Below are 23886 nucleotides of genomic sequence, written 5' to 3'. Positions count from 1 at the left end.
CACCTGCTTTGAAAATATGCGGAGAAAGACGTCATGTTGTTATATCGCAATTGCACATAACATAAATATTGCCCATTGCCTACTACCTACTAGCGTCGGAAGTGGAGTGCAATTATTTTTTTGAATTGCTTTTAGTTGAACTTATAGCAACTTGGTAATAAATAATTATAAAGTAACCAAGGCAACTCTTAACACAAAAAAAAAATGGAATTATAGAAGTTTTTTTTTGTTTTGCAAAAAAATAGGTCAGTGCATTATAATTGTATAAATGGCACGAGCGAAAGAACATGATGAATGTCACGAATAGGTGATTTTTGTTTATGTATTGGAAATATGTACTAGGTACCTTATATAAACATACAAAATTAAAGAGATTGTACAAGTAATTTATTGGTCACTTACTTCTTTGGAAATACTTTTTTTTTAAGATATAAAATCATATGGAAAAAGAAAACATCTATCTGCACTTTACTGGTGGTACCAAGTTCTAAGATTTTGTGTTAAAAGTTTATCTACATATATTTTTACTTTAAATTACTTTTTATTATTAAATTCTTGCAACAATCAAAATGTATTCGTATTTAAAATTAAATCATAGAATTTGGTATTTTTTTATAAGTCAGTGGCGCATGTATAAAATATAGTAAATACTAGAAATATGAAATAAATAATTATTTACTATATATGCACTAAATATGCACAAAATGTGGATAAAAAAGTTCATACTTTACAATTTTTCAAGTAAAAGCATTTATTATTTTTTATGCATATGACTCAGTGTCAGACCAAAGACATAAAACATTGCAGAATTTTGCTGTTTTTTTTTTGATGATTTTTTATTGAGATTTTACGGATTTTCGCAAAGTATAGAATTTTTCACAATAATAAAATAGTTAAGTAAACACTTGGTGGTAGCATCTTCAAGATGTTGTTGATTGGAATTGACGAAAAACAGTAGCCTGACTGCAAATTTGGAAACATACGATAAAATTGATACTTTAATTATTCTGGTTTTACTTTCCTGTACCTACACTTACACTAGTAGACAAAATGTATTTAATGAAGGAATTCAATTGAAAAATTGTCTTTTGAGAATAAAAAAAAAATGAATTTGAAAACTCAAATATAGTCTTACTGATTTGGAAATTTTGTTTTGAGCTTATTTTCCTTGTTTTATATTCTTATTTTTTTTTTTTTGTTCAGTTCAGTTTTTAAATAACATGTTTTACTTCAAGTAACCTAAAACCGAAGTCAAATTGAAAAAAAAAAAATGAACCGTGTTTTTGAAATTCTTGAGTTTATTTAGTCCAGTTTTTTTACGAATGTTCTGTTTTATACATATTTAAAAAGGCCTGATTTCTTTTAAATAGGTTAAAGAACTTAAATAGGTTGAAAATTGTCAATGTTCAAAAAATCCGACGGCTATTTTAGAAAATATGATATACATTGGTACATATCTCCGTAGATAGTTAAGATCCAATTGCTTTGAATTCTTAATTTTGTCTTTTTTTTTATGAATTAAAACGATAAAAAAAAAAAAACTGGTATCTACTGAAAATGTACAGGTATTGAAAAAAACTTTTTTCCATTTTTGACTGTATTTTTTCACTTTTAATGTAGACTTTAAATTTAATGCAGTGTGAATAAATTGAGGTTAACCTCTCTCTATAGGTTCAAAATTGCTGCTACATTGAGATTTCTTGAACAAAAAGCAATTTTTTTTTAAATTTTCTTCAAATTTTGTAAAACCAAAAGCTAAGATAAAATTTTATAAGGAAAATTTAATGCAGAAGTATTGCACAACTTTGAATCGTTTAGGTGGTAGCTGCAGCTATTTTCTCAAAAATTGGCTAAAAACAGACAAAAACATAAAAACAAAAAATTAAAAACCTTTGATCGCATTATAAACCCACTTGCGCAAAAATAAATCGATTTTATCAGCCTTCATCAAGCCTTTACCTTAATCTCTTGGTTTTAAAATTAAATTAATCTAATCAATAAAACAAAAAAAAAAAAAAAAATAATCTTTGATTTCTTTTGAAACTTTTTTGCTTCAAAATTTTGGCTTTGAAATTTTTGATCATTGAAAGATATTGTCTGCAGGAAAAAAACGAAAATATGAGATTTTTTACTACAGACAATATCTTTCATTGAGTGAGTTATTGTTTTTCCGGTGCTACGTCTTGCCAAATGATTGAAAAGATGGTTTTTTTTACTATACTTTAGACCATAAACCACCTCCTAGTCAGAGCCGGTTTTAGGGGGGGGGGGCAGCCTGGGCCGTCGCCCAGGGGCGCAAGAATTGAGGGGCGCCGCAGGTGCCCCGAACTTTTACAAAAGTTATATAAATAACGAAGTCTTTCCAATCGATGTTTTATTTTTTTTTACATTCACAAAGGCGCCCCCCAATTTTGGGTTAATTTATTTGGCTTCCGGAAGGACAATGGTGTCCAAAATCTTCGTTCATCTTTGAAGAACAAGGCGCCCCAATTTCTTTTGAAAGACTAAAGCAATCCTAATATTCCTCCTACCAATTTAATTTTTACAAAGGTGCCCCTATAGTAATGAATAAGGAAAGAGAAGGGAGACGGACAGAATCCCGAAATTAAAAATCCAGAAAGCCCAAAATCCAGAAAACCCTAAATTCCCAAAACCCAAAAACACAAAATCCCGAAAACCCACAATCCCAAAATCCCGAAATCCCGAAAACCCAAAATCCAGAAATGCCAAAATTCACAGCTTCTCCATTTCTCATAAAAACGTTTGTGTGTGAGAATAAAAAAATAGGTCTGTTCCTTGTTCCCCCCTCCAGGGCACTCTAAGTCATTTCAATTAACTGTGAAAAAATCAGAGTTTCTCGGGTTTTCATTTTACATCGAACACCTCAGAGCTTTAGTTTCATCAGCGAACATCGAACACAGAGGAAATAACTCTGGTTGAAAAAGGAGCTACAAAAAACGCTTGACAACGAATTCGGAGCGACCCAGAGTGCCCTAGAGCTCACAACGAACAAACCTTATACTTATAAAGGTATGTTGTTTTCGATTGGCCGTCCGGAAGCGCCTGGAATCATTAAGAAGCGTGCTGCAAGTTTTTATTCTCCTAGTGAAAAAACAAAACACAATATTTGATTTTTCACCAATACAGATATTAAATTTTAGAATTGGGTGGAAGCTATTCAAAGTTTTTTATTGGATTTCAGAATGAGTGAATCATTGAGTGATTCCAATCGAAAACGACATTAATGTGCCTAGTTGAAAAAGTTTTTGAAAAAATATTGTTCAAATAAGACCAACTGTACCTAATCTTTAAATGTGTTTAAACAAAAAAGTCAGAGATAAAGGTAGTCTTGTCAATTGAGCCTAAATGACATGAATAATTATTTTTTTTTTAAATTTAACCTTTTTAAGTTAATACACTGCACATTTTTAATAAATGCATTAACAAGTATATGAGAGGTAAGACATAATCTGCTATTGCTTTTTTTCGTGATTTTAAAAAATTGTTTTTAGATGAATTTTTTTTGAGAGGCGCCACTTGCAATCTTGCCCAGGGGCGCCGGTAGTGCTTAAACCGGCACTGCTCCTAGTAGTAGAACTATCAAATAAAAGGAAAACGTAACGGAACGGAAATAATAACTAAATGAATGAACGAATGGTTTAGAACTATCGAACTAATGAATATTGTACAGCCATAGAATAATCCGATCATTTTTATTCGATAGTTCTCAAACTATACGAATTGAGTTAAATGTAAATTGAACACGCCAAAAGTTAAGGATCCTTCTTTCATAAAAAAAAAACAAACAAATTACCCTCTTCTGTTTGGGGTACCTTACCTACAACGAATTTTGTTCATTTTATTTATAAAGGTTCGTATTAATTAACTAAAACAATTATGGAAGTCTTAAAAAAAGGAATGTTCATCATGCATTTTTATTCGTTTCAACCATAACTTATATGACATTGACTCACTCTAATATTATTGAAAATTATTCAAGGTTTTGAATGAACAACAACAACTTGTGTGTTTTACCACCAAGTTCATAGGCTGGAGTTATAGCTATTTCACGGGGACCAACCCGATCATCAGACCCCTTTCAGTTGTGCTAAGTCGATTATGTTCAATTAATTTTGAAAATTGCCCGAGCGAGGCTATAACTCCAGCCTATGAACTTGGTGGTAACATACACAACTTGTTGTTGTTCATTCAAAACCTTCAATATAAATTGATTACACAAGCAGCTGCCCTGCAAGTATAAAAGCTATACACAAACCTCTTCTAAATTATTCAATTTTCTTAGAAATACCAATTATCATTCATATGTATAAATGGTTTTCTGAGAATTGGTTTCACGGATTTCCGTCGAGGAAAATGAGCCTCTTACAAAAAATAATTTGAGTTTTATTTCCACAAATGAATTTTTCTAGGAAATCACAAACGACTTGCATTTCAATAAATTGCCCTTAATTATGTATATGTAGATAATAAATATAGGTACTTACTAAGAAGTTGCAAAGATTTTAGTTTGCAGTTATTTTAATTTTAAAAATCGAGCTCAGTTAACTACTGAAATAAACTTAAAACAACAAAAATGATACGTATACACCACAGTAAACATACATATTTATTTTTTTTTATTATTGCGTCACAAAAAAAAGCATCCCACTGTCGTGAAAAAGTTTAATTTGTATCAGAATTCTAAATTCTTTCTTTTAGCCCGGATTTTTCAATCGTAAGCTAGACTATCACAAGAATAAATGTCAATATAAAAAAAAACTTTTATTCCTACGAATAAAAGGTTTATCTGACTGAAAATTTGGCCCTTAGTTATAAATTCTTTGCATTTATTGTTTTTATTTTTGTAGGTATAATTTTATTTACCTATAAAAAAAAATTGTGATAATAGAAATACATTGAAATTCTTTAGTAAGCATTTTAAAATGTACTCATATAAAAGCTCTTAAACATAAAATTGAAATTGTGGATCTAATCTTGAAAAAAAAAAATACGGATTATCAAATTATTCCAGAGGTTTGCAAGATTTTTATCTCACAGCGTTTCTTAATTTCGTATTTTTAAAAGTCTAATGCAAATTTGAGTAGAAAATAATGTATGTAACAGTGGAAAGACATATTTTGATAACATGCATCAATAAATCGTCTAAGTTATCTCAAGATTTAACCATTATTATTTTATTATAATTCAAATAAATATATTCATATAGTAGGTAGTGTAATCGAATTTTGATTTTACATAAGATAACTCTATTAAAATTGATGATTTTGTATAATCTTTTAAAGAGAGCCTATGAATACATAATCAGAACACTACCCTTTCCACAATGTTTAAAACGTCTTAAATATATTCTCCGCATGTTAATACCTACGCAAAAAAAAAGTTAAACTTAATTTGGTTTAACTTAAGTAAACTTTGTTGCATAATTTTTGAAGCTATTTATGGATCTTGTACGTTATAGTCAATGTAAACAACAAAATATATTATATAAAAGTAAAAATGTTTTAAAATAGAATAACTATGGTTATGGATTTGACGTGGGACGCACACAAAGACTTTTTTTTTTGGGTAGGTAATTATAAAGAAGGGACAATTTTTATTTTTTTGACGAGAGGTATACTCTCTTATGGAATAGGTTAGATTCCATTTTGTCTAAGGCGAAAAAGTTAATTATATTTCTAGAAAAAGAGCAGTCCGTTTTATAAACCTATGTACATATAATAATATAAAGGACCCTTTTGAGGAAAATTCAAGTCTAGGGATTTTTTAAGTATTTTTTTTTTAAATCTCAAATGGCAAAAGGAAAGTTATTATAGAGAATAAAAGTACCATAAAAGTCTTTGTTTGCATTTTGTTTGACATAAATGCGTAGTTATCAGAATGTTTAATTAAATCTCTCATAACCATTTTGTGCCTTTTTTTTAGTTTAAAATTTAACTTTCTTCTATGAATTCTTCAAATATGAATTTAAAGTTATATTCATGGGGATGTTGCTTTGATAAATTGCTTGATTGATTGATAGCTAAATTCGTTTCAATTTTGTTAAAAAAATTATAGGCTTGTCGATAGAGAGAAATTCTCTACCTTTCATCTTTTCTTGCAGAGCAAATAGCATGAATCCCCCTATGACAAAATGTTATCTTTCCCGTGGTATTAACAATTTCTTTTTTTTTTATTAAAGACAATTAGTTTAACGATAACTCGCTTTTTTTTAATAAATGTCTCGTGTAGGTAACCAAAGGATTTAAAATAGAATTTAAAATTAATTTGAGACATTGTTAGAATATTCGATAGCTCAAAATCACTTCTTTTTACTATCCCACCCGTGACAGAAGAAACTACCCTGTCTATTCTCAAAAAAGGAATTAAATTGACATATCATCTTTGCACGATTTAACTTCGAAAATCGGTTTGACCACAAAAGTCGGCGGCAAGCATCCCAGTTTTCATTCCTTTTCTAAGACCAACTAAATGCTGGTGTTTTTGCATTTGCTTGTATCAGGAGTTTTTAGGCCTACCCGTCTTTTTACTTCGTGTTGGAACATTGTATGATATTGCCTTTTTGACGGCAACTACCAACTGAGTCGGTCGTGTTGAATTTGGGAGATGGTATTTTTAACATGAAGGCTTCCTCGAATCTTCGTACTTTTAATTCTATCACGCTTTGTAACTCCTGCTGTCATAAGAAGCATATTCATCTCAGCTGCCGTTAATTTACTCTCATACTCACGCAAAACTGCGGTGTAGAGCCTTTCTTTTAGCTTATAGTCCAGTGCATTTATGATGTTCATATATGGGCGACCTAGCAGTTTGTACCACCCCCAAATTTATTTTTGCTCAGTTTTGAGCACTTTTTATCAAAACTATGAAAAAATGTTCCGAGAAAAGATTATTCGCCTTAAAATTCTCTACAACTCTGCTATACAACTTTTTTTTTGTATCGCTATAATTAATAAAGTTATTAATACTTTTTTGTTAAAAAATACCCCTTTTTTACGAAAGGAAGACACTTAAATATAAAAAAATTGCAGGTCCTGAATTTTCTGTTGCAACATAAAGCTATAAAATACTCACTAATCATTTAAAATTCAAGATTTGTTTAAAAAAAGATTTATGAAAAAAGTTAAGATAAAAAACACAAAAAAAAAAAGAGTTAGCAGTTCTTTAAAAAAATAAAGAAAACTATAATAAAAATATGATACTAGCGGAAAAGAGCCTAAAAATTAAAAGAAATGCGCACTATCCTTTGGTTAGTATTCGATTCTTCCATATTAAAATCTTAAATTAAATCTTCCCCTGCAAGTACTCTTGCCAAGAGGAAACCCCGTTAAAACCTCAAAGAATCGAAAATAGGTTGAATTTCAAAAAGTGTCACAAGAGTTAAAATAGAGATTTGCAGCGTGTGTGTTCTTTCCGAGGAATTAAATAAAATTTGTGTGTCCTGGAAGGTTTAAATCCTTTCTCATTTGATTAAGGGAGGGGGGAAATGCTTTTGCAGCGAGATTATAGCCATAAGGTCGATGTAATGGTTATAGTCGATATTCCGTATTTTGATAAGAATGGCCTTGATTTTCCGTCGTCTTGTTTTAAAAATTCATGCAAGCTCATCTTCAAAATTACTTTTTCAGAGTTAAGTAATTTATTTGGACCCTTTAGTTAGACTTTTCCGCATGATAAAGAAGTATTTACACCGTCAGAACAGTTTTACTGTAGAAAAACGAGTGAAATCTCGCACTTTTGTAATAGTCTTCCTACTCTTAGGACCTTTAACTCATTGGAAAACCTCGGAAATGTCTTGTTCGTGAATTCTATGAGTGAAGATAATAATTTTCGAATAAAATATAATCAAAAAATCCATTAAAAGAAGCCTGAAGAAAGTAAACTTAAATTACATGAAAAAGTTTTACTACCCGAAACTTAATGGAGTTTTGTGAGATAGTTGTTAACCAGTAATCCCATGAAAACATTTCGAAAAATCTGCAAAAACGACGAAAAAAATCTGCAATGCAGATTTCTTAAAATTTGCGAGACTCGATTTGAAAAAATTTGCGAACTGATTTCAAATAAAAAATTAATTTCGAAAGTGATTTTCCGCGCTGAAATTGTTATATTTGTATCAATACTTTTTCTCCTGGAAGTGTTGCTTTACTGTATTCTTGGAATTTTTTAAATATAAAAGGCAAAAATGGTCTTAGTTTTCTTATAATTTGCATTTAGGAAAATAAAATCAAGAATTCAAGAAAGAAAAAAATAGAACGTTATGAAAAAACTCCACCTTAACTTAAATAATAGGCGAAATTGTTGTTTTTGGCAAAATAAATGATGTTTAAGTTCGTTCTTGGCCTTAATTTAATTGACATTTTACTGGAGCTTTTGGAATTTAATCCTTTTGCGTCTTTAAAACGTTAAGTTTCAGCTGCAGATTAAATCTGCAATGCAGTTTTATGGTTCTCAAAAGTCTGGGAATGGGTTAAAAATCTGCAAAGTGCAGATAAATCTGCACTATTGGCAACACTGGTTGTTACTTAAAACGGTTTTTTTTTAAATTATAAATTCAGTAAAATTAAATTAATATTATCGATAGAAACTATTTTACATTAATAGTTTAGTCGTTTTCGTCTCATTTTCCCAAATAAGACAAGTGAATCTATTCTATTGACCGATGAAAAAACATGTTTTTTGGGAGTATTGCAATAAACTGTATTAATTTTTTGTTTCGAAAGTTTGAGTCAGCTTTTTTTTTTATAAATAAGTTAGAAAAAGGGATATCTTTAAATATGAATCTTTACATAGGGTTTTCCTTCGTTTTTTGTAGGCGCAAAATTCAATTCTTTATCGTTTATAGGGTGAACCTATTCTATTAACCGGAAGTGTATTTTCATAATTTTTTCACATTTTCTATCAAAAAGAACTGTATACTTGGCTTAAGAGAAACTTAAAGAAAAAAAAACTATATCCTTAAAGGGGGACCATTATTCCTTAAATTGATCTCAAACTACTTTTCGATAGTTCTAATCGTTTAAAATTTTTAAAATCGACATAATTTTTTAAACCACTGCTTCTAGATAAATACACCTTGAGCGCTTGAGCCTATAACAAATTTAGGAAGTAAAACAAAAATACAAGTAGGTACGGTATAGAGTTCATCACTCAGAACTGATCTCTTCGTGAGCTTAGCAAATCGAATTATTTAAATTAAACGTTTTTTTAAATGTCATCACAAAGTTATTTTGTATAATCTTTTAATTTTTAAAATTAAATCCTATGCAAAAAATCCTTCATACAATGGCAAAGGACTATTTATTATATTGCATCACATGCATTTATTTTATTTGTAGAAAATTTGTCGTTTTAATTTTGCAAATGGCTACTTATTTTTCAATGCATATAACTAATAGCTTTTTTATGTTGCTTTTGTTCCTCATACAAAGTCAACTGCTAATGATTAATTTGTTTTATTTTTTTTAATTAAACAAATTACTCTCGCCAATCGCTATAAAGTATTGTTGTTTACAAAGCACTTAGTTTGGGTTACTAATTAAGTGTTTTGTAGGGTGGTTTGTGCGCGTATGACAATAAAATCGATCAGCAGGACTCGCACAAAACACACAAAGTGTCAACAAGATAATAAAAACAAAAATCCCAGATATAATATAATAATAACTATTTTATGACTAAAACTTCACACAAGTGTCAGATTTTTGTTCGTCATTAAATGTCTGCGTAAATTACTCATAAATACGCAATTAACTATCCACAACCATAAGTAAGTTGATATAGTCGATATATATTTAAGTTATAATCGATATTAGATAGTACAAAAAAAATCTGTTTGCAAATTGCAATTAATTCATGACACATATGACAGTGAAATAAAGTTTTTCATTTGTCTATCTGTCTAAAGTCTATATTGTTTATTTGTCTGATATTTTATTAATGTATTTATGAGTAGATGTCATATGAAATTGAAGTGAGAGGAATCTGGGATTCTTTCATCAAAGGCGCATTCAACAATATTTGTTCACATTAAAAGATTCGGGTATTTTGTAAGTTTAAGTGGACCACAGATTTTATAGAAAGAAAAATATAATATGTACGCTACTATGTAAAAATCAATAATCTTTAATTTTTTGGTTAACTTAGTGGTACTTGTCAGAAAAAAAAAATTAGTATCTTAATTTAAAGGAGTACGACACCAAATCAGTTCACAATAATTTTTTTTTGTATTTATTGAATTAAAATATAACTAAATATTAAGATTATACATCTTTTAGTTAATTAAGCCTTGTGAATTGGAAAATTATACAATTTAATTAACATTATTATTAAAAAAAATAAATCAAAATTTAGAAAAAAAAACAATAAAAAAGAGAGAGAGAGAAAAAATAGAAAAGAGAGAAGAGAAAAGCAGTTTTAACTACACATATCAATTTTAATTATTTGAGAACATAAAAAGGTACAATTTTAATGATTTGCAACATAAACTGGTTCAACTTAATAAGTTGTTAAGTACTTATTTAACTTCGTCTGAAATATTTTCAGATTTTCTGTTCTTCTTAATTCGCGTGGAAGCAAATTCCAAACACGAGCCGCGCCAATAAAGAACTGTCGCTCAGATGTAAGACAGATAAATCGAGGAATAGAGATAAGGTTGGTTCTATTTGATGACAAAAACTGAATATTGTTGAAGAGCACAGGTGGTTGCTTGTAATGAAGGATTTTAAACAACATAGTCAGTGTTTTAAATTTCAACAAATCGGTGAAATTCATGCCATACAAACTTTTACTGTACACCGAAAAAAAAAACCAATATCAATTTAACATTTTTTAAATATCAGCCAAAAATGCTCTATAAAATGTGTTTTATGATATTTAAAATGTTAAAACAACATTTTTATTATCAGGATGATATTTAAATGTCACATTTTGGAAATTTTTTTTGATATTTTATTATCATTTTTTCATATCAATTTCTCATTCCAAATTATTGAAAAATATTAAATAAAAAATTCTTAATGTGTACTAATTTAAAGGCGCTTTGTGTTTTTTCGAAGTAAAATGTATGATTTACTGAGAAAATTTGATTGGCACTAAGATTTTACTTCACATAGTTTGGGAGAAAATAGCAAAACAATTATATCACCTATAATAGAAAAAATAATATCACCATTATTTTGTAAAGAATATTCCCTTTCAGTAATGTTTTGAAAAAAGAAAGAAAATTCTGAAAATAATAAAAACGAAAAGGAAAGAAATAGGTTTCATTATAATAAACTAAAACGTAAAATCTAGTCAACATTGATATTTTAACTGTCAAAGTGAAATTTTCACTATCCACTTAAACTTAAAAAAATGTCAAAATGATATTTTAATTGTCAAAGTGAAATTTTCACTATCCCACCTGAAATTAAAAAATGTCAAAATGATATGATAAAATATCAAAATTGATATTTTAATTGTTGGACGACTTTTGTCACTGAAAAATGTTAATTTGATAGCTGTTATTATCAAATTTTTTTTTTCGGTGTAGTTATAAACATGGTCATATCTTTGCAGTCCAAAGACGTAACGAGCAGTATTGTTGAACACAACGTTGAGTTTATTTAGCGACACGGAGTCCAAACTGCAATAAACTTCACATCCATAAGTCAGGATTGGAACTACTAATGTTTTGGCTAGCATCTTTCTGGTTTCTATGGGCGTAGACTTTTTTGTGACGAATAATGTTCTTAAAGCACCATACGCCTTCCCTACTGCAGCATTTATATGGTCATTCCAAGTTATGAACAAACTCCACGGGAATATTATTCAAAAGCACTGTAGGAAAGTATGTTAAATCAAGCGTCTTCTTAGAGATGACAAGGCACTTCGTTTTCGAGGGGTTAAGGACAAGACCGCACCTATTGGACCATTCCAGAATTGCATTCAAATCTTCGTTAATATTGTATACACAATTTTCAATAAGACCTAGCTCAGTACTTTGGAGATACTGGACATCGTCAGCGAACACATGCACATCTCCGTGCTTTATAAGATTAGGAATATCATTTACATAAACAGAGAATAACAGTGGTCCTAAAATGGATCCTTGAGGAACGCCTCGAGACAAGGAAAGGAATTCAGAGACCGATGTTCCTGATACCACTGCTTGGTGTCTACCAAAACGAGAACATAGTTTTTGACACAAGATGTTATGGTCTTGGAGTAATCAAGAAGAACCAAGAACGTGACTTTATCATCGTCCAAGGCCCTCCTTAACCGCTCAACCACGTCCAAGAGGGCAGTAGTACTGCTATGCTGGGCTCGAAATCCGGATTGCTTAGATGACAGCAAACTGTTTATTTGGTTATGTATTAATCTCTCAGCCACTTTGGATAAAAATGGTAGAATTGATATTGGACGATATTCTGTTCCACTGCGATTTTTAGGTACTGGGATAATTTTGGAAAATTTCTATTGATATTAAAAAGTGCTCTTAGTAAACATTGTATTGATGGAAAACGTAAAAAATGTTTGTTAGTTTTAATTGAAATTAAACTTTCTACAACGTCCTCAAGAGAAACACTTACGAAGTTGAAATTAAGTTCTCTTTTTACGAAAAGAACATATATACTGATTGGAAATTAAACGAATTTTAAACTAAATATTCAATTGAATATATGTATGTATTCTATAAAGATTGAATTTAAGAAAAACAAAATTAAAAATAGTTTTTATGCCAATTTTTCAATAGTGAGTTAAACAGTCATTTAGTACTAATTCCCCCGATATAGAAAAAATCAATTTTTCAACAGGCAGATATAGCTTATTCCTAGAAATAAAACTATTTGCATCTTTCAGAGACGAATAAAAATTATTGTAAGGAATATAATCTCAACAAAAAGAAAAAGTACAAGTTTTTGTGTTTCATGAAAAAAAACTGGCCCCAACTTGTTCTACAATCTGTCATTTTATGTTTTATGAATTTGTTAAGCACAAAAAAGTTCAACTTTTTCTGCTCATACTTTTGAAATAGAACAAGTGAGTGAAAAATGGCAATTGTCAGCTGTTTGTTTGATTGTAAAAAAAATAATAGAAAATAAGATTTTAAAAAACGAATTTCTTAAGAGTTTTTGATTAATAAAAATATGGGAATATTAAAAGTTCTACTAAATCATTTATTTTAGTAAAAAATCATTTCAAGAAATTATTTTGAATTAAAAATTGTTCAAATGATATAGCCAACTTGGGTGCTGTCAATCTTGTTAAATACGAAGTTGAACTTTTCTGTTCTTTCTTGTTCTGACAGTATTTTACAAACTTGTGCTGCTCTGATCTGTTCTGTCCTAGATTTTTTTCATTAACCAGACCTATTGTGTCAATTTTCAAAGCTGTTTTGAAAGAATTTTGATAATAATAATCATTTTTATCAAAAAAAACAAAACCGACTTCCATGAATCAAAACTGGGTTTTATGTTTTTTCGAATAGTTCATATGGCCAAAACTGAACGAAATCGCAGCCACCAGCTTTCCAATACAAAAAGAATTACCAAAATTGGTTCAGCGGAACACATAAAAATAAAATGCACGACTGGGTCGCACGAACTTGCTCTTAGAGTTAAAGTTGCTTAAATTTTTAAGACTTTTTATATAGAAATTTGGAAAAAAAAAAACAAAATTCGTTTTTTTAAAAAATAAAATAAAATCTGAAATTAAACTGCCCTCCAAAACAAGTATGCAGTTTTGATTGATATATTAACATGCATTTTTAGAAAAAAAATTTTCAAAATCGTTAGAGCCGTTTTTTAAAAAACTAATTTTTTATAAATATTTTTTTGGAAAAAAAGTTTTAAAATAAAATTGGTATGCCATTTGGTAGAAATCACTAATCAACATCTAAAAACAAAATTTCAAAAAATTTCAACGTCCCGTTTTCGAAAATTTGATTTTTCAAAAAAAAATTTTCAAAATTTTTTTAAAAATCCAAAAATTATTTTTTTCAAAAGTTTAATTTTTGGCTTATATTTAAATTATATAAATGCTTCTCCACAAAAAGTTTCGTTGAAATCGAATAAGCACTTTCGGAGATAATCGGATTTGAAAAAAACGGTTCTATGGCAGGTACCGTTAATAATGATTTTCAAAAAAAAATTTTTTCATTGAAAGATAGACCTTAGCTTAAAACTTACATTTGAATTTTTTAAACAAAATCGTTAGAGCCGTTTTCGAGATATTTCAATTTTACTAAAATCGGTATATGACAAGTACCGTTATTTTTGGTCCAAAAAAATTAATTCCAAAAATCCCTCTGGAGAGTCGCAGAATAACGCTACATACCAAGTTTGACATTAATCGGTCCATCCGTTTAGGCTGTAGCTCCTTATACAGACAGACAGACAGACAGACTGACAGACTGACAGACTGACAGACTGACAGACTGACAGACTGACAGACTGACAGACTGACAGACTGACAGACTGACAGACAGACAGACAGACTGACAGACAGACAGACAGACGGACTTCCGGGACCCACTTTTTTGGCATTGTCTACCATCGTAATGTCATGGAAAAATTTTATCTCAACTTTTTTTTTTGTACGAATGTATAACTTGATATATAGTACCTATATCGCAAGTAAAAATGACGTTTAATTTTGAATACTTTTGAATTTGGCGATTTTTTTTTTTGTTATTCTGTAGAATAAATTATTCTTGATTGAAAGGTTCAATGTTGTTATCTGATTGCTTATGAGCCTGATAACTTTTTTCCTCGAACAGTTAACTGACTGTTTATTAGAAGATTGAAAAATCGGCTCCTAGGCAAACAAAGCAAAAATACATAAGTACATAAACGTAAAACATACATCTATGAATTTTATGAGTTTCTATAAAATTTTTGACAGATTGTTTCAAAATTTTAACTTTAAATTATTTTTTTTTTTTTTTAATTTTGCTTGTTATTTATTTTAGAAAAAATGAAAGGTTTTTCAATTGATGAGTTCAAAAGTGTTTTTTAATAAAATTCACTATTGAATCTCACGTACTTGCTCTTAATGTTCATAGTACATTAATATTAGCTAACCGCTGGAAATTTGCCGACTTGAACAGAAAAAATTACAAAAAAAAAAATATGTTTATAAAAATGTTTATTTTGTTAAATTTTTTTGAAAATTTGAATACACAAAATCATTTATACATAATAGCTAATAATAAGAAATATCTGTAAAGTTGAAATAAAATCGTTTAAGCCATCAACGAAATATACGTAAATAGCCAAAATGTCAGCTTTCGAAAAAAGGCAACGCCATATTTCCACTATCTGAGAAAAATAAATAAAAAAAATTATAAAAAAGTTAAAAAAACTAAATTTCAATTTTTTTTTCAAAACGTTTTAAATATTTTTTGTTTTACTTTTTACACTTCAAAATGATATAAGAAATACATACATACCTGTCTGTAAGTTTTGAAATAAATTGGCTTATGCTTTCATGAAATATACGAACGTTAAAAATATGTAAATTTTTGCAAAAAACGGCAACGCTATATTTCCGTTCTCGGCATTTTTTTGAGAAAAACTTAAAATGCAGTTTTATTAGCATCAATAAGACTATTACGTACATATGTACAATCAAAATCGTTTGAGCTGTTTTTGAGAAAATTGCAATACCTCGAAAACATTATATGGCAGATATGCGTTAAAAGGAAGATATTAAAAAATAAAAAAAAAAAATTGGTCTAGGGAATTACGTAAAAATCATCTGTACGGTCTTGCCACCACATGGGGCAAAACCCGCCTATCAAATTTTGTTGGTAGTAGGACCGTTTCTTTTTGAAAAATGCAATCTATCTATTTCTTGGAATTGACGAAATTTAAAAGTTTAAATGTTGTTTTATTTTCGTACTACATAGATATGTACTATGTACTTTTTGAGTAAACTCATCGGATTTAAAAAAAAATCAAACTTTACTTAACGAGCGACAAAATAAAAGAGTTTAGGTATATAAATTCAAAAGAGTTTTTTCTCAAAACACACTTAGAACTTCAAAAATTTGATTTTGATTTGAAAGCAATACATGTTATTTGCAACAAGGAAAGAGTTAATTAGTAATTTATGTGAGATATTGACATTGAGAACAATGAATCACATTTTCCAATTTCCATTTAAGGATAAAGTACCTAAAGTATAAACTTTTCAAATTGATACCTAAATCACAGGTTAGACTTAATATACCTATTAAAAATATTTTTTCCATTTGAAAGTCCATTTCGATTTACGCATGTTTTCCAAAGTTAAAGATTCCTGTTCTTTGAGCGACCAGATTTTCAGAAATAATCTTGAGTCCACCAAAAATTAGGTCAACACAATAAGAAGTTTAGTTAATCTTTGAAAAATTATAGAAATATTTTTTAAGACTTTAAGTTTTATCCCTATTTTGGAAGATAGATCTCTAAAGCAAATAGTTACCCAATGCATTTTTGTCTTGACTTCATAAAGCAATTTTGTTGCAAATTGCTTTAAATGCACTTTAAAATAAAGATTCCATCATGTTACTCGATAAGACCACGTCTCTATAATCACGTCCCTGAAAAAGACACTTTGTTTTGCCTCCTCCAAACCTCCACATATATGACCATCTCATGTTCAACTCATTCCATATAAATACAAATGTGTATGCTTTCGCACCATTGCATTGACCAAAAGACCCACATTCTCTAGCCGTATAGAGTACCTACTCGTAAGCTATGCAGAATATTCCCTGAGGACTTTTTGCTGCTTCCCTGCTTCACACTACTTTGAGGGAAGAGGATATGTGTGTGTGTGTAAAAATGTCAACGGTTTAATCAAAAATGAAATCACAGATAACGGACATTTTGCGTTATATTGTACGAGGATATAGAGTCAAAGTGAGAAAATGAGAATGCGGGTGGATTTTCTAGTTGGGACTTATACAACAAGTGGGGTATAGTCATCGTAGTGGAAAAAAAAGGCAAAAGCAAAAGTATCTTTACAAGCATTCGACCATTTGTCCTAACCATATGTGTCAGCATTTAACTATGTATATACGGAATAGAAAAAAATCAACTTGGACTTCGATATCAAAATTATTATACAACCACGTAGTTATCTGCTAGTGCTTGTTTCATCTCGAGAGATAGTTTCTGGAGTGGGGAAAATGGAGACACCAGAATAAATAAGTTTTTAATTGCATATTCTCACAAATGTGTAATTATAGTCAAGGAGATAGTGTTGTTTTGTATTTTTCATATCATATTTTGAAAGAGAAACAATATACATATGTATTTAAAACCAAAAAATTGAACGTTACAAAAAATAAACGTTACGGGTGTGACATTTGATATTTTTTTTTTTTTCAATTTTTCACATGATTTAATAATGAAAATAAAGTTTTATAATAAAACGATGAAAAGCTGTCAAAAATATTCTTTTAACACTGTTGAGGGCGTGACAAAAAATTTACGGGTGTGATATTTGACTTTTTTTTTCAATTTTTCACATGATGTAAAAATGAAAATAAAGTTTTACAATAAATTTAATTTTGAGTTTCTTACATGAATAAAAATTAAATAAAATTCCACAAAAAAAACACAAACAAATGAAAAGCTATAAAATATATTCGTTTTCACTCTGTTGTGACTGTGCAAAAAAACGTTGCGCGTGTCACACATGATCTTTTATTTTGAGCTTATCACTTGAATCGAAAATTAAAATAAATTAAAAAATAAAACACAATACGATGAAAGCTATCAAAACTAGGTATTTTTTGTTTTAACACTATTGTAGGCGTGACAAAAAAATTTACGGGTGTGACATTAGATATTTTATTTTGATTTTCACATGAATTAATAATGAAAATAATATTTCACAATAAAAACTAATCGATGAAAAGCTAAAATTAATATTCATTTTAATACTGTGACACTGGGTGTGACATTTGATATTTTATTTTTAGTTTTTCACATGATTTAATAATGAAAATAAAGTTTTATAATAAAACGATGAAAAAGCTATCAAAACTATTCATTTTAAAACTGTTGGGTGCGTGACAAAAAAAAGTTCCGGGTGTGACATTTGATATTTTATTTTGAGTTTTTCACATGAATTAAAAATGAGAATAAAGTTTTGCTATTGTAAAATTATTCAAGTTATTTTAAGTCTATTTGTAGTATTAATTACACTTTTTTTTTTAACATAATGCTATTTATTTATAAACCTCTTACAGACGACAGCGCATCGCCTGGTCTTAAGTCCTTACAAATTTATATAGTTTAAGTTATCTTTAGTTACACATTGTATTCATTTTTCAATCAATCAGCACGCTTAGTTACCCCAAAATGAAAAAAAAAGAAAAAGTTTTCAAAAAAATTATTTCCTTTTTCAACATCCTTCAAAATTTTACAGGAAATATGTTTTTTAATTCATAAAAGAAAAATCCTTTGATATTTCATGAAAAAATAAAATGATGTCAGTAAACTTCAATGTCATAAAGTTAAAAAGGGCCAAAGTCAGCTAAACTTTTTCCTCTCTCTCTCATACATCGTTTTAACAACATTTTCGCAACGCTTAAAAAGATGAGGGCTTATACTAAGTTGCAACCGAAAAAATTTCAAAGCAAACACAAAAGAAGGATTTATGGAATGATAAAATGGCTTTATCGCAAACGAAAATAAAAAAAAAAAAACCAAACGAAAAACAAACTTTTAGGAATAGCAAAAGTTTGCAAAAACCTTAAACATGATACTAATCCTTTTTCTAGCTTAACTAGGTATTTATATATAGAATTTAGAAAAAGGTCCAAACTTTCTTGTAAACTTGTTTTAGATCTTTTAATACAAAATCCCAGGTATAGACAAAAGTATCCACATATACATAGTAAGAGATATCCTCGTACCTGGATTTTGTTTCTCACCAGCATACCTTAAGGGGATTTTCATGTCGTTTAGGTTTTTTTTTGTTTTTTTTTTTGTATGTGTACGACATTCCTCGTTTTGGAAAGTAAAAGCTTTTTCAATTCTAACAAGGATGCAACAGATTAAATAAAAATGTTGGGATTTTTTTTTCGTTGTATTCGAATTCTTTAAATATTTCTCTTCAACTTGCAAAAAAATACATATATTCTTTATGTATTATATATTTCACTCTGGTGGTGGCAGGTAAAAGAGTAAATCCTTGAAACCACATGAATCCCACGCATCCACAATCAAACCTAATCACCTTCCACCTGGATGGAAGTGTTGCAAATAATAATGTCCTTTTTCTTTCTACCACCGACCAAACAACATTATTTATTTATTTTGATGAAAAGTGTCATTGCAAAAAATTCAAAACTGGATTTTAACCTCGACGACAAAACACCGCCACTTGGGATTAAAAAAAAGAGCAAAAAGTTGTGTATTTTTTTATTTCGTATGAAGCACAATGAAAAACTCTTTTGATCCAAGGTTATAAGATAGTAAATAAATAATTAATAATGACGCCAATTTACTTTAAACAATACTATATCTAATTACTGGTAAAAAGCGCTTTTAACTCCTTTTTTTTTTTTATTATTTTCTAAAATACAGATTTCTGTCGTCAAGTTCATAATATGCGTTGATTTAATGCAGTTTTGAATTTTAGTATTCTAGCTAAAATATTGATCGCTCATAGTTTTTAACAATAATTATGGTGCATAGAAATATAAATGTGTTTACAACCATTAAAATGTTTTAGTAGAATAAAATATTACGTATACGCCACAGTTACCCATTTTGATATTTTTTTACAGTTGCCCATACATATATTTGTAGCTTTTTATTCCATGTTTAAAATTTCAAAAAAAAAAACTATGATCTAAATACCATGTCTTATTACTCAAAAATTGTACGAATCCTAAATTTACCCTAAAAGTCCTGTGTCCACGAATGATAACAATCCTAATGGAATGGATAGCAAAACAAAAACGTGTTTTTGTGTACCTACTTCAGAAAATACTTTTGCATACGACAGAGTGACGTAAAAGTTCAACAATGAGGCTTAGCTACAAAGTCCTTCCAATAAGCTTATATATATCATCAACTGCTCTTGCACTTATTAATTTAAATCTTTTGATTGCAAACTAGGACACGAGTAAGTTTTTCAATGCTATTTTAACTGGTGATGAATAGATATAAAGGAGAAAACTTAAATAAGAAGTTTAGTGAGTATTAGAAAAACCAGATTCTATATCGTTATCTGAAGAACACACACAAAAGTTGGATGCTTTGACGTAAAGAAGTTTTGAAAACACTTTTTTTAAAAACTTTAGCTGTTCACTTTATTACACAGAATTATTTTTAATCATAAATGCAAAGAAAAATTACACAAGGATTAAAAAATCTTTGAGATAATGGTGTTGAAGTTCACATAAGGATTATAAATTACATCCTTACATGCATACATCAACGGTGAAAGCTGAAAGATTATGTTCGGACATCGTCTTTAGCTGAAAATAATCCTATTAAATTTAATAAAATAAAAATATTGATCATATTAGTAATTTTATGTTTGTGTAAGTAGTACCTAAGTGATTTTATAAGAATTCCACTATGGAACTATTTCTTATAAATATTTTCTAGACCTGATTTGCAGACCATACATTTTCACAGAATTTCATCATAAAGTATTTGAAGAGTCCAAGAAAGCTATTAATAGGAAATTTGTTTTGATTAAATCAATAAATAATGTAGTTTTGCTTTCAAATTGTTTTGTTTTGTTTTTTTTTCCAAATTATAGCCCAGTCATTTTAGTCATTTTTAAGCCCAATCTGCGGAAAAATTCCTACTGGGCTGAATTTTGGTATACAGCTTAATGACGGCTTTGTTATGAAGATGTGAAAAATCGACATTGATATCGTGTCCGCGTTAAGAGTTATAGGGGTCAAAAGGTCACAAAAACTGGTTTTTCACGATTTTCAGCAAAACGGTAAGTCTCATCAAAAAATTTTCAATGCAAGAATTGTAGACCAGATTATTATATATAAAAAGTGTCATGACACTTTTTTTCCTAAGACCCACCGTTTCTTAGGTATAACGATTCAAAAAGCTGAAGTTTAGTTGTAATCGTCATAATCCTATTCCTGAAAAAAAAACTCCTAACTGAAAAGTTCCTGAAATTTCATTATTTTTTTAGCTTGAATTTCGTTCCTCAACTGTTAAGAATATGGGGAAACCAAAAAAAAATTAAAATTTTCGCCATTTTTCCGATTGGGGCCCTTCTCCCGAAACCATTTCCCTGGGAATTTTTGTTTAGAATATGTCTGAAAATATACAGAGTGTGCAATAGAGAATGAACAACCCTAAAACGGCTTATAGCTACACTTATGATTGTTCTAAAAACAGATAGAAAAAAGTTCTATCGCAACCAGTTCATAAAATATGGACTTTTTTTCGTTCAGTGTATTTTAAATTTTATCATCTTATGTTTTCGTTCACTACAACCACGAATGAATGAATTTTATTTATTTCTTTTTTTTATAATTTTCTACAATAATTGGATGAGTACATAAACACTTTAAAAATTTCATAGCTATTGCACATTTTCGTAAAAAAAATTTTGAAATCTGTTTTTTGATGCAAAATGTAAAAAAGGTATTTTATGAAAAAATTTAAACACCTGTGGTATAAAATAAATCTATAGAAACCTAGGTGGCCAACTTTCTTTAAAATATTCTGGTATAAGGAGAATATTTTTAAGAAAGATGGCCACCTAGGTTTCTATAGATTTATTTTATACCACAGGTGTTTAAAATTTTTCATAAAATACCTTTTTTACATTTTGCATCAAAAAAACAGATTTCAAAATTTTTTTTACGAAAATGTGCAATAGGTATGAAATTTTTAAAGTGTTTATGTACTCATCCAATTATTGTAGAAAATTATAAAAAAAAGAAATAAATAAAATTCATTCATTCGTGGTTGTAGTGAACGAAAACATAAGATGATAAAATTTAAAATACACTGAACGAAAAAAAGTCCATATTTTATGAACTGGTTGCGATAGAACTTTTTTCTATCTGTTTTTAGAACAATCATAAGTGTAGCTATAAGCCGTTTTAGGGTTGTTCATTCTCTATTGCACACTCTGTATATTTTCAGACATATTCTAAACAAAAATTCCCAGGAAAATGGTTTCGGGAGAAGGGCCCCAATCGGAAAAATGGCGAAAATTTTAATTTTTTTTTGGTTTCCCCATATTCTTAACAGTTGAGGAACGAAATTCAAGCTAAAAAAATAATGAAATTTCAGGAACTTTTCAGTTAGGAGTTTTTTTTTTTCAGGAATAGGATTATGACGATTACAACTAAACTTCAACTTTTTGAATCGTTATACCTAAGAAACGGTGGGTCTTAGGAAAAAAGTGTCATGACACTTTTTATATATAATAATCTGGTCTACAATTCTTGCATTGAAAATTTTTTGATAAGACTTACCGTTTTGCTGAAAATCGTGAAAAACCAGTTTTTGTGACCTTTTGACCCCTATAACTCTTAACGCGGACACGATATCAATGTCGATTTTTCACATCTTCATAATAAAGCCATCATTAAGCTGTATACCAAAATTCAGCCTAGTAGGAATTTTTCCGCAGATAAAACCTAAAATTACTGGACTAATTAGTAACAAAACGAAGTCACACTTTCAAAGCTTAAATAAGATTAGAGTCTATTTATTCTTATTCAAACAATTTATCGTTTAATTATGTATAGTAAGTAGAATTAGTTGGCGTAAGAAAATCGAGTGGAAAGAGCAAGTTTAGGCCATTTATTTTGAACAGGTCATTAAATTCAAGGATAGGAGTTAGTTTGGAAAGAAATAAATACAATTTCTTAATGGAAGGGATGAATTATTTAGTAAATATCCTGAGGCGTATAGCTTAAATTTGATTATAACATAATAGAAAGTTTTCCTTGAAAAGTATTATAAAAAAAATTTGTCACTCGAATGTTTCAGATTGAGGTTAAGAATTTTATATATTTTAAATGTCAAGTAAAACTGCCCGTAACCGTTTTTTTTTTTTTTAATATATTAGTAGACCCGTAGGTACTGAGTTGCTTGACTTGGCATATTTGAGAATTGTTTAATTGAGAAACAAAATATCCTACAAACATATTACATTAACATAGCGTACATACAAATGTACTAAGTCTTATAGCAAACAAATACCATATTTCTGGGAGCGAAACCCGAGACAAAACAAAACAAATAAAAAAATCTTATATTAAACTTTATATTAAGTAAATAACTAACATAGGTAATTATTTCTCATAAATAGTTGTACCAGTTTTTTACAACAAAATTCAGAAATCACGAAAACGGTTTTAAATTAATTGTTAAAAAATATTTTTTTTTAACCAAAATTGTGAGAGCTATTTTTTTAACATAATTCATTTCATTTTAAATGTTTTTGAATTTGGGATATCTTAAATTCTTATTTAATTTTTAACATGTCTCAAAACATTTTGAAATTTAGAGTTCTTTACTCATTCAATTTTTTTTATTATTCGAAAAAAAAATTGATGGTTTACTAAACTAAAAAATTGGCTTTAATCTAAAAAATTCGAAAAACCTTTATTTCCCAAACACTGTTTTCTTCTTTTCCGTAAAATTTATTTAAGATTTTGAAAACAAAAATAGGAGATTGTGCATATACGGGACAAATTAAAAACCCGGACACTTATCCGTCCCGGGTTTCTTTAATAAAAACCCGGGACAAACTATAGAAATACGATACTATCCTGGGTAAACGGGGAAGGATGGTCACCGTAACGATACGGCACGTTGCAGCGCGATGTGGTGCTTATTGGCATCAAAAATCATTTGAACGGCCATTTCTTGACATAAAGGCATG

The 23886-nt window shown here is 29.0% G+C and overlaps 1 protein-coding gene across 2 annotated transcripts in view; it reads left to right on the top strand.

The window, feature by feature from the left end:
* LOC129913087 (neuroendocrine convertase 2) overlaps positions 1-23886 on the top strand; it is a 94035-nt gene that overhangs the window by 1034 nt on the left and 69115 nt on the right. The window lies entirely within an intron of this gene.

Source organism: Episyrphus balteatus, chromosome 3 (assembly GCF_945859705.1).
Source record: "Episyrphus balteatus chromosome 3, idEpiBalt1.1, whole genome shotgun sequence".
In the NCBI taxonomy this organism is placed as follows: Eukaryota; Metazoa; Arthropoda; class Insecta; order Diptera; family Syrphidae; genus Episyrphus; species Episyrphus balteatus.
The sequence above is the reverse complement of the archived record's forward strand: the minus strand, read 5'-3'. Positions and strand labels throughout refer to the sequence as shown.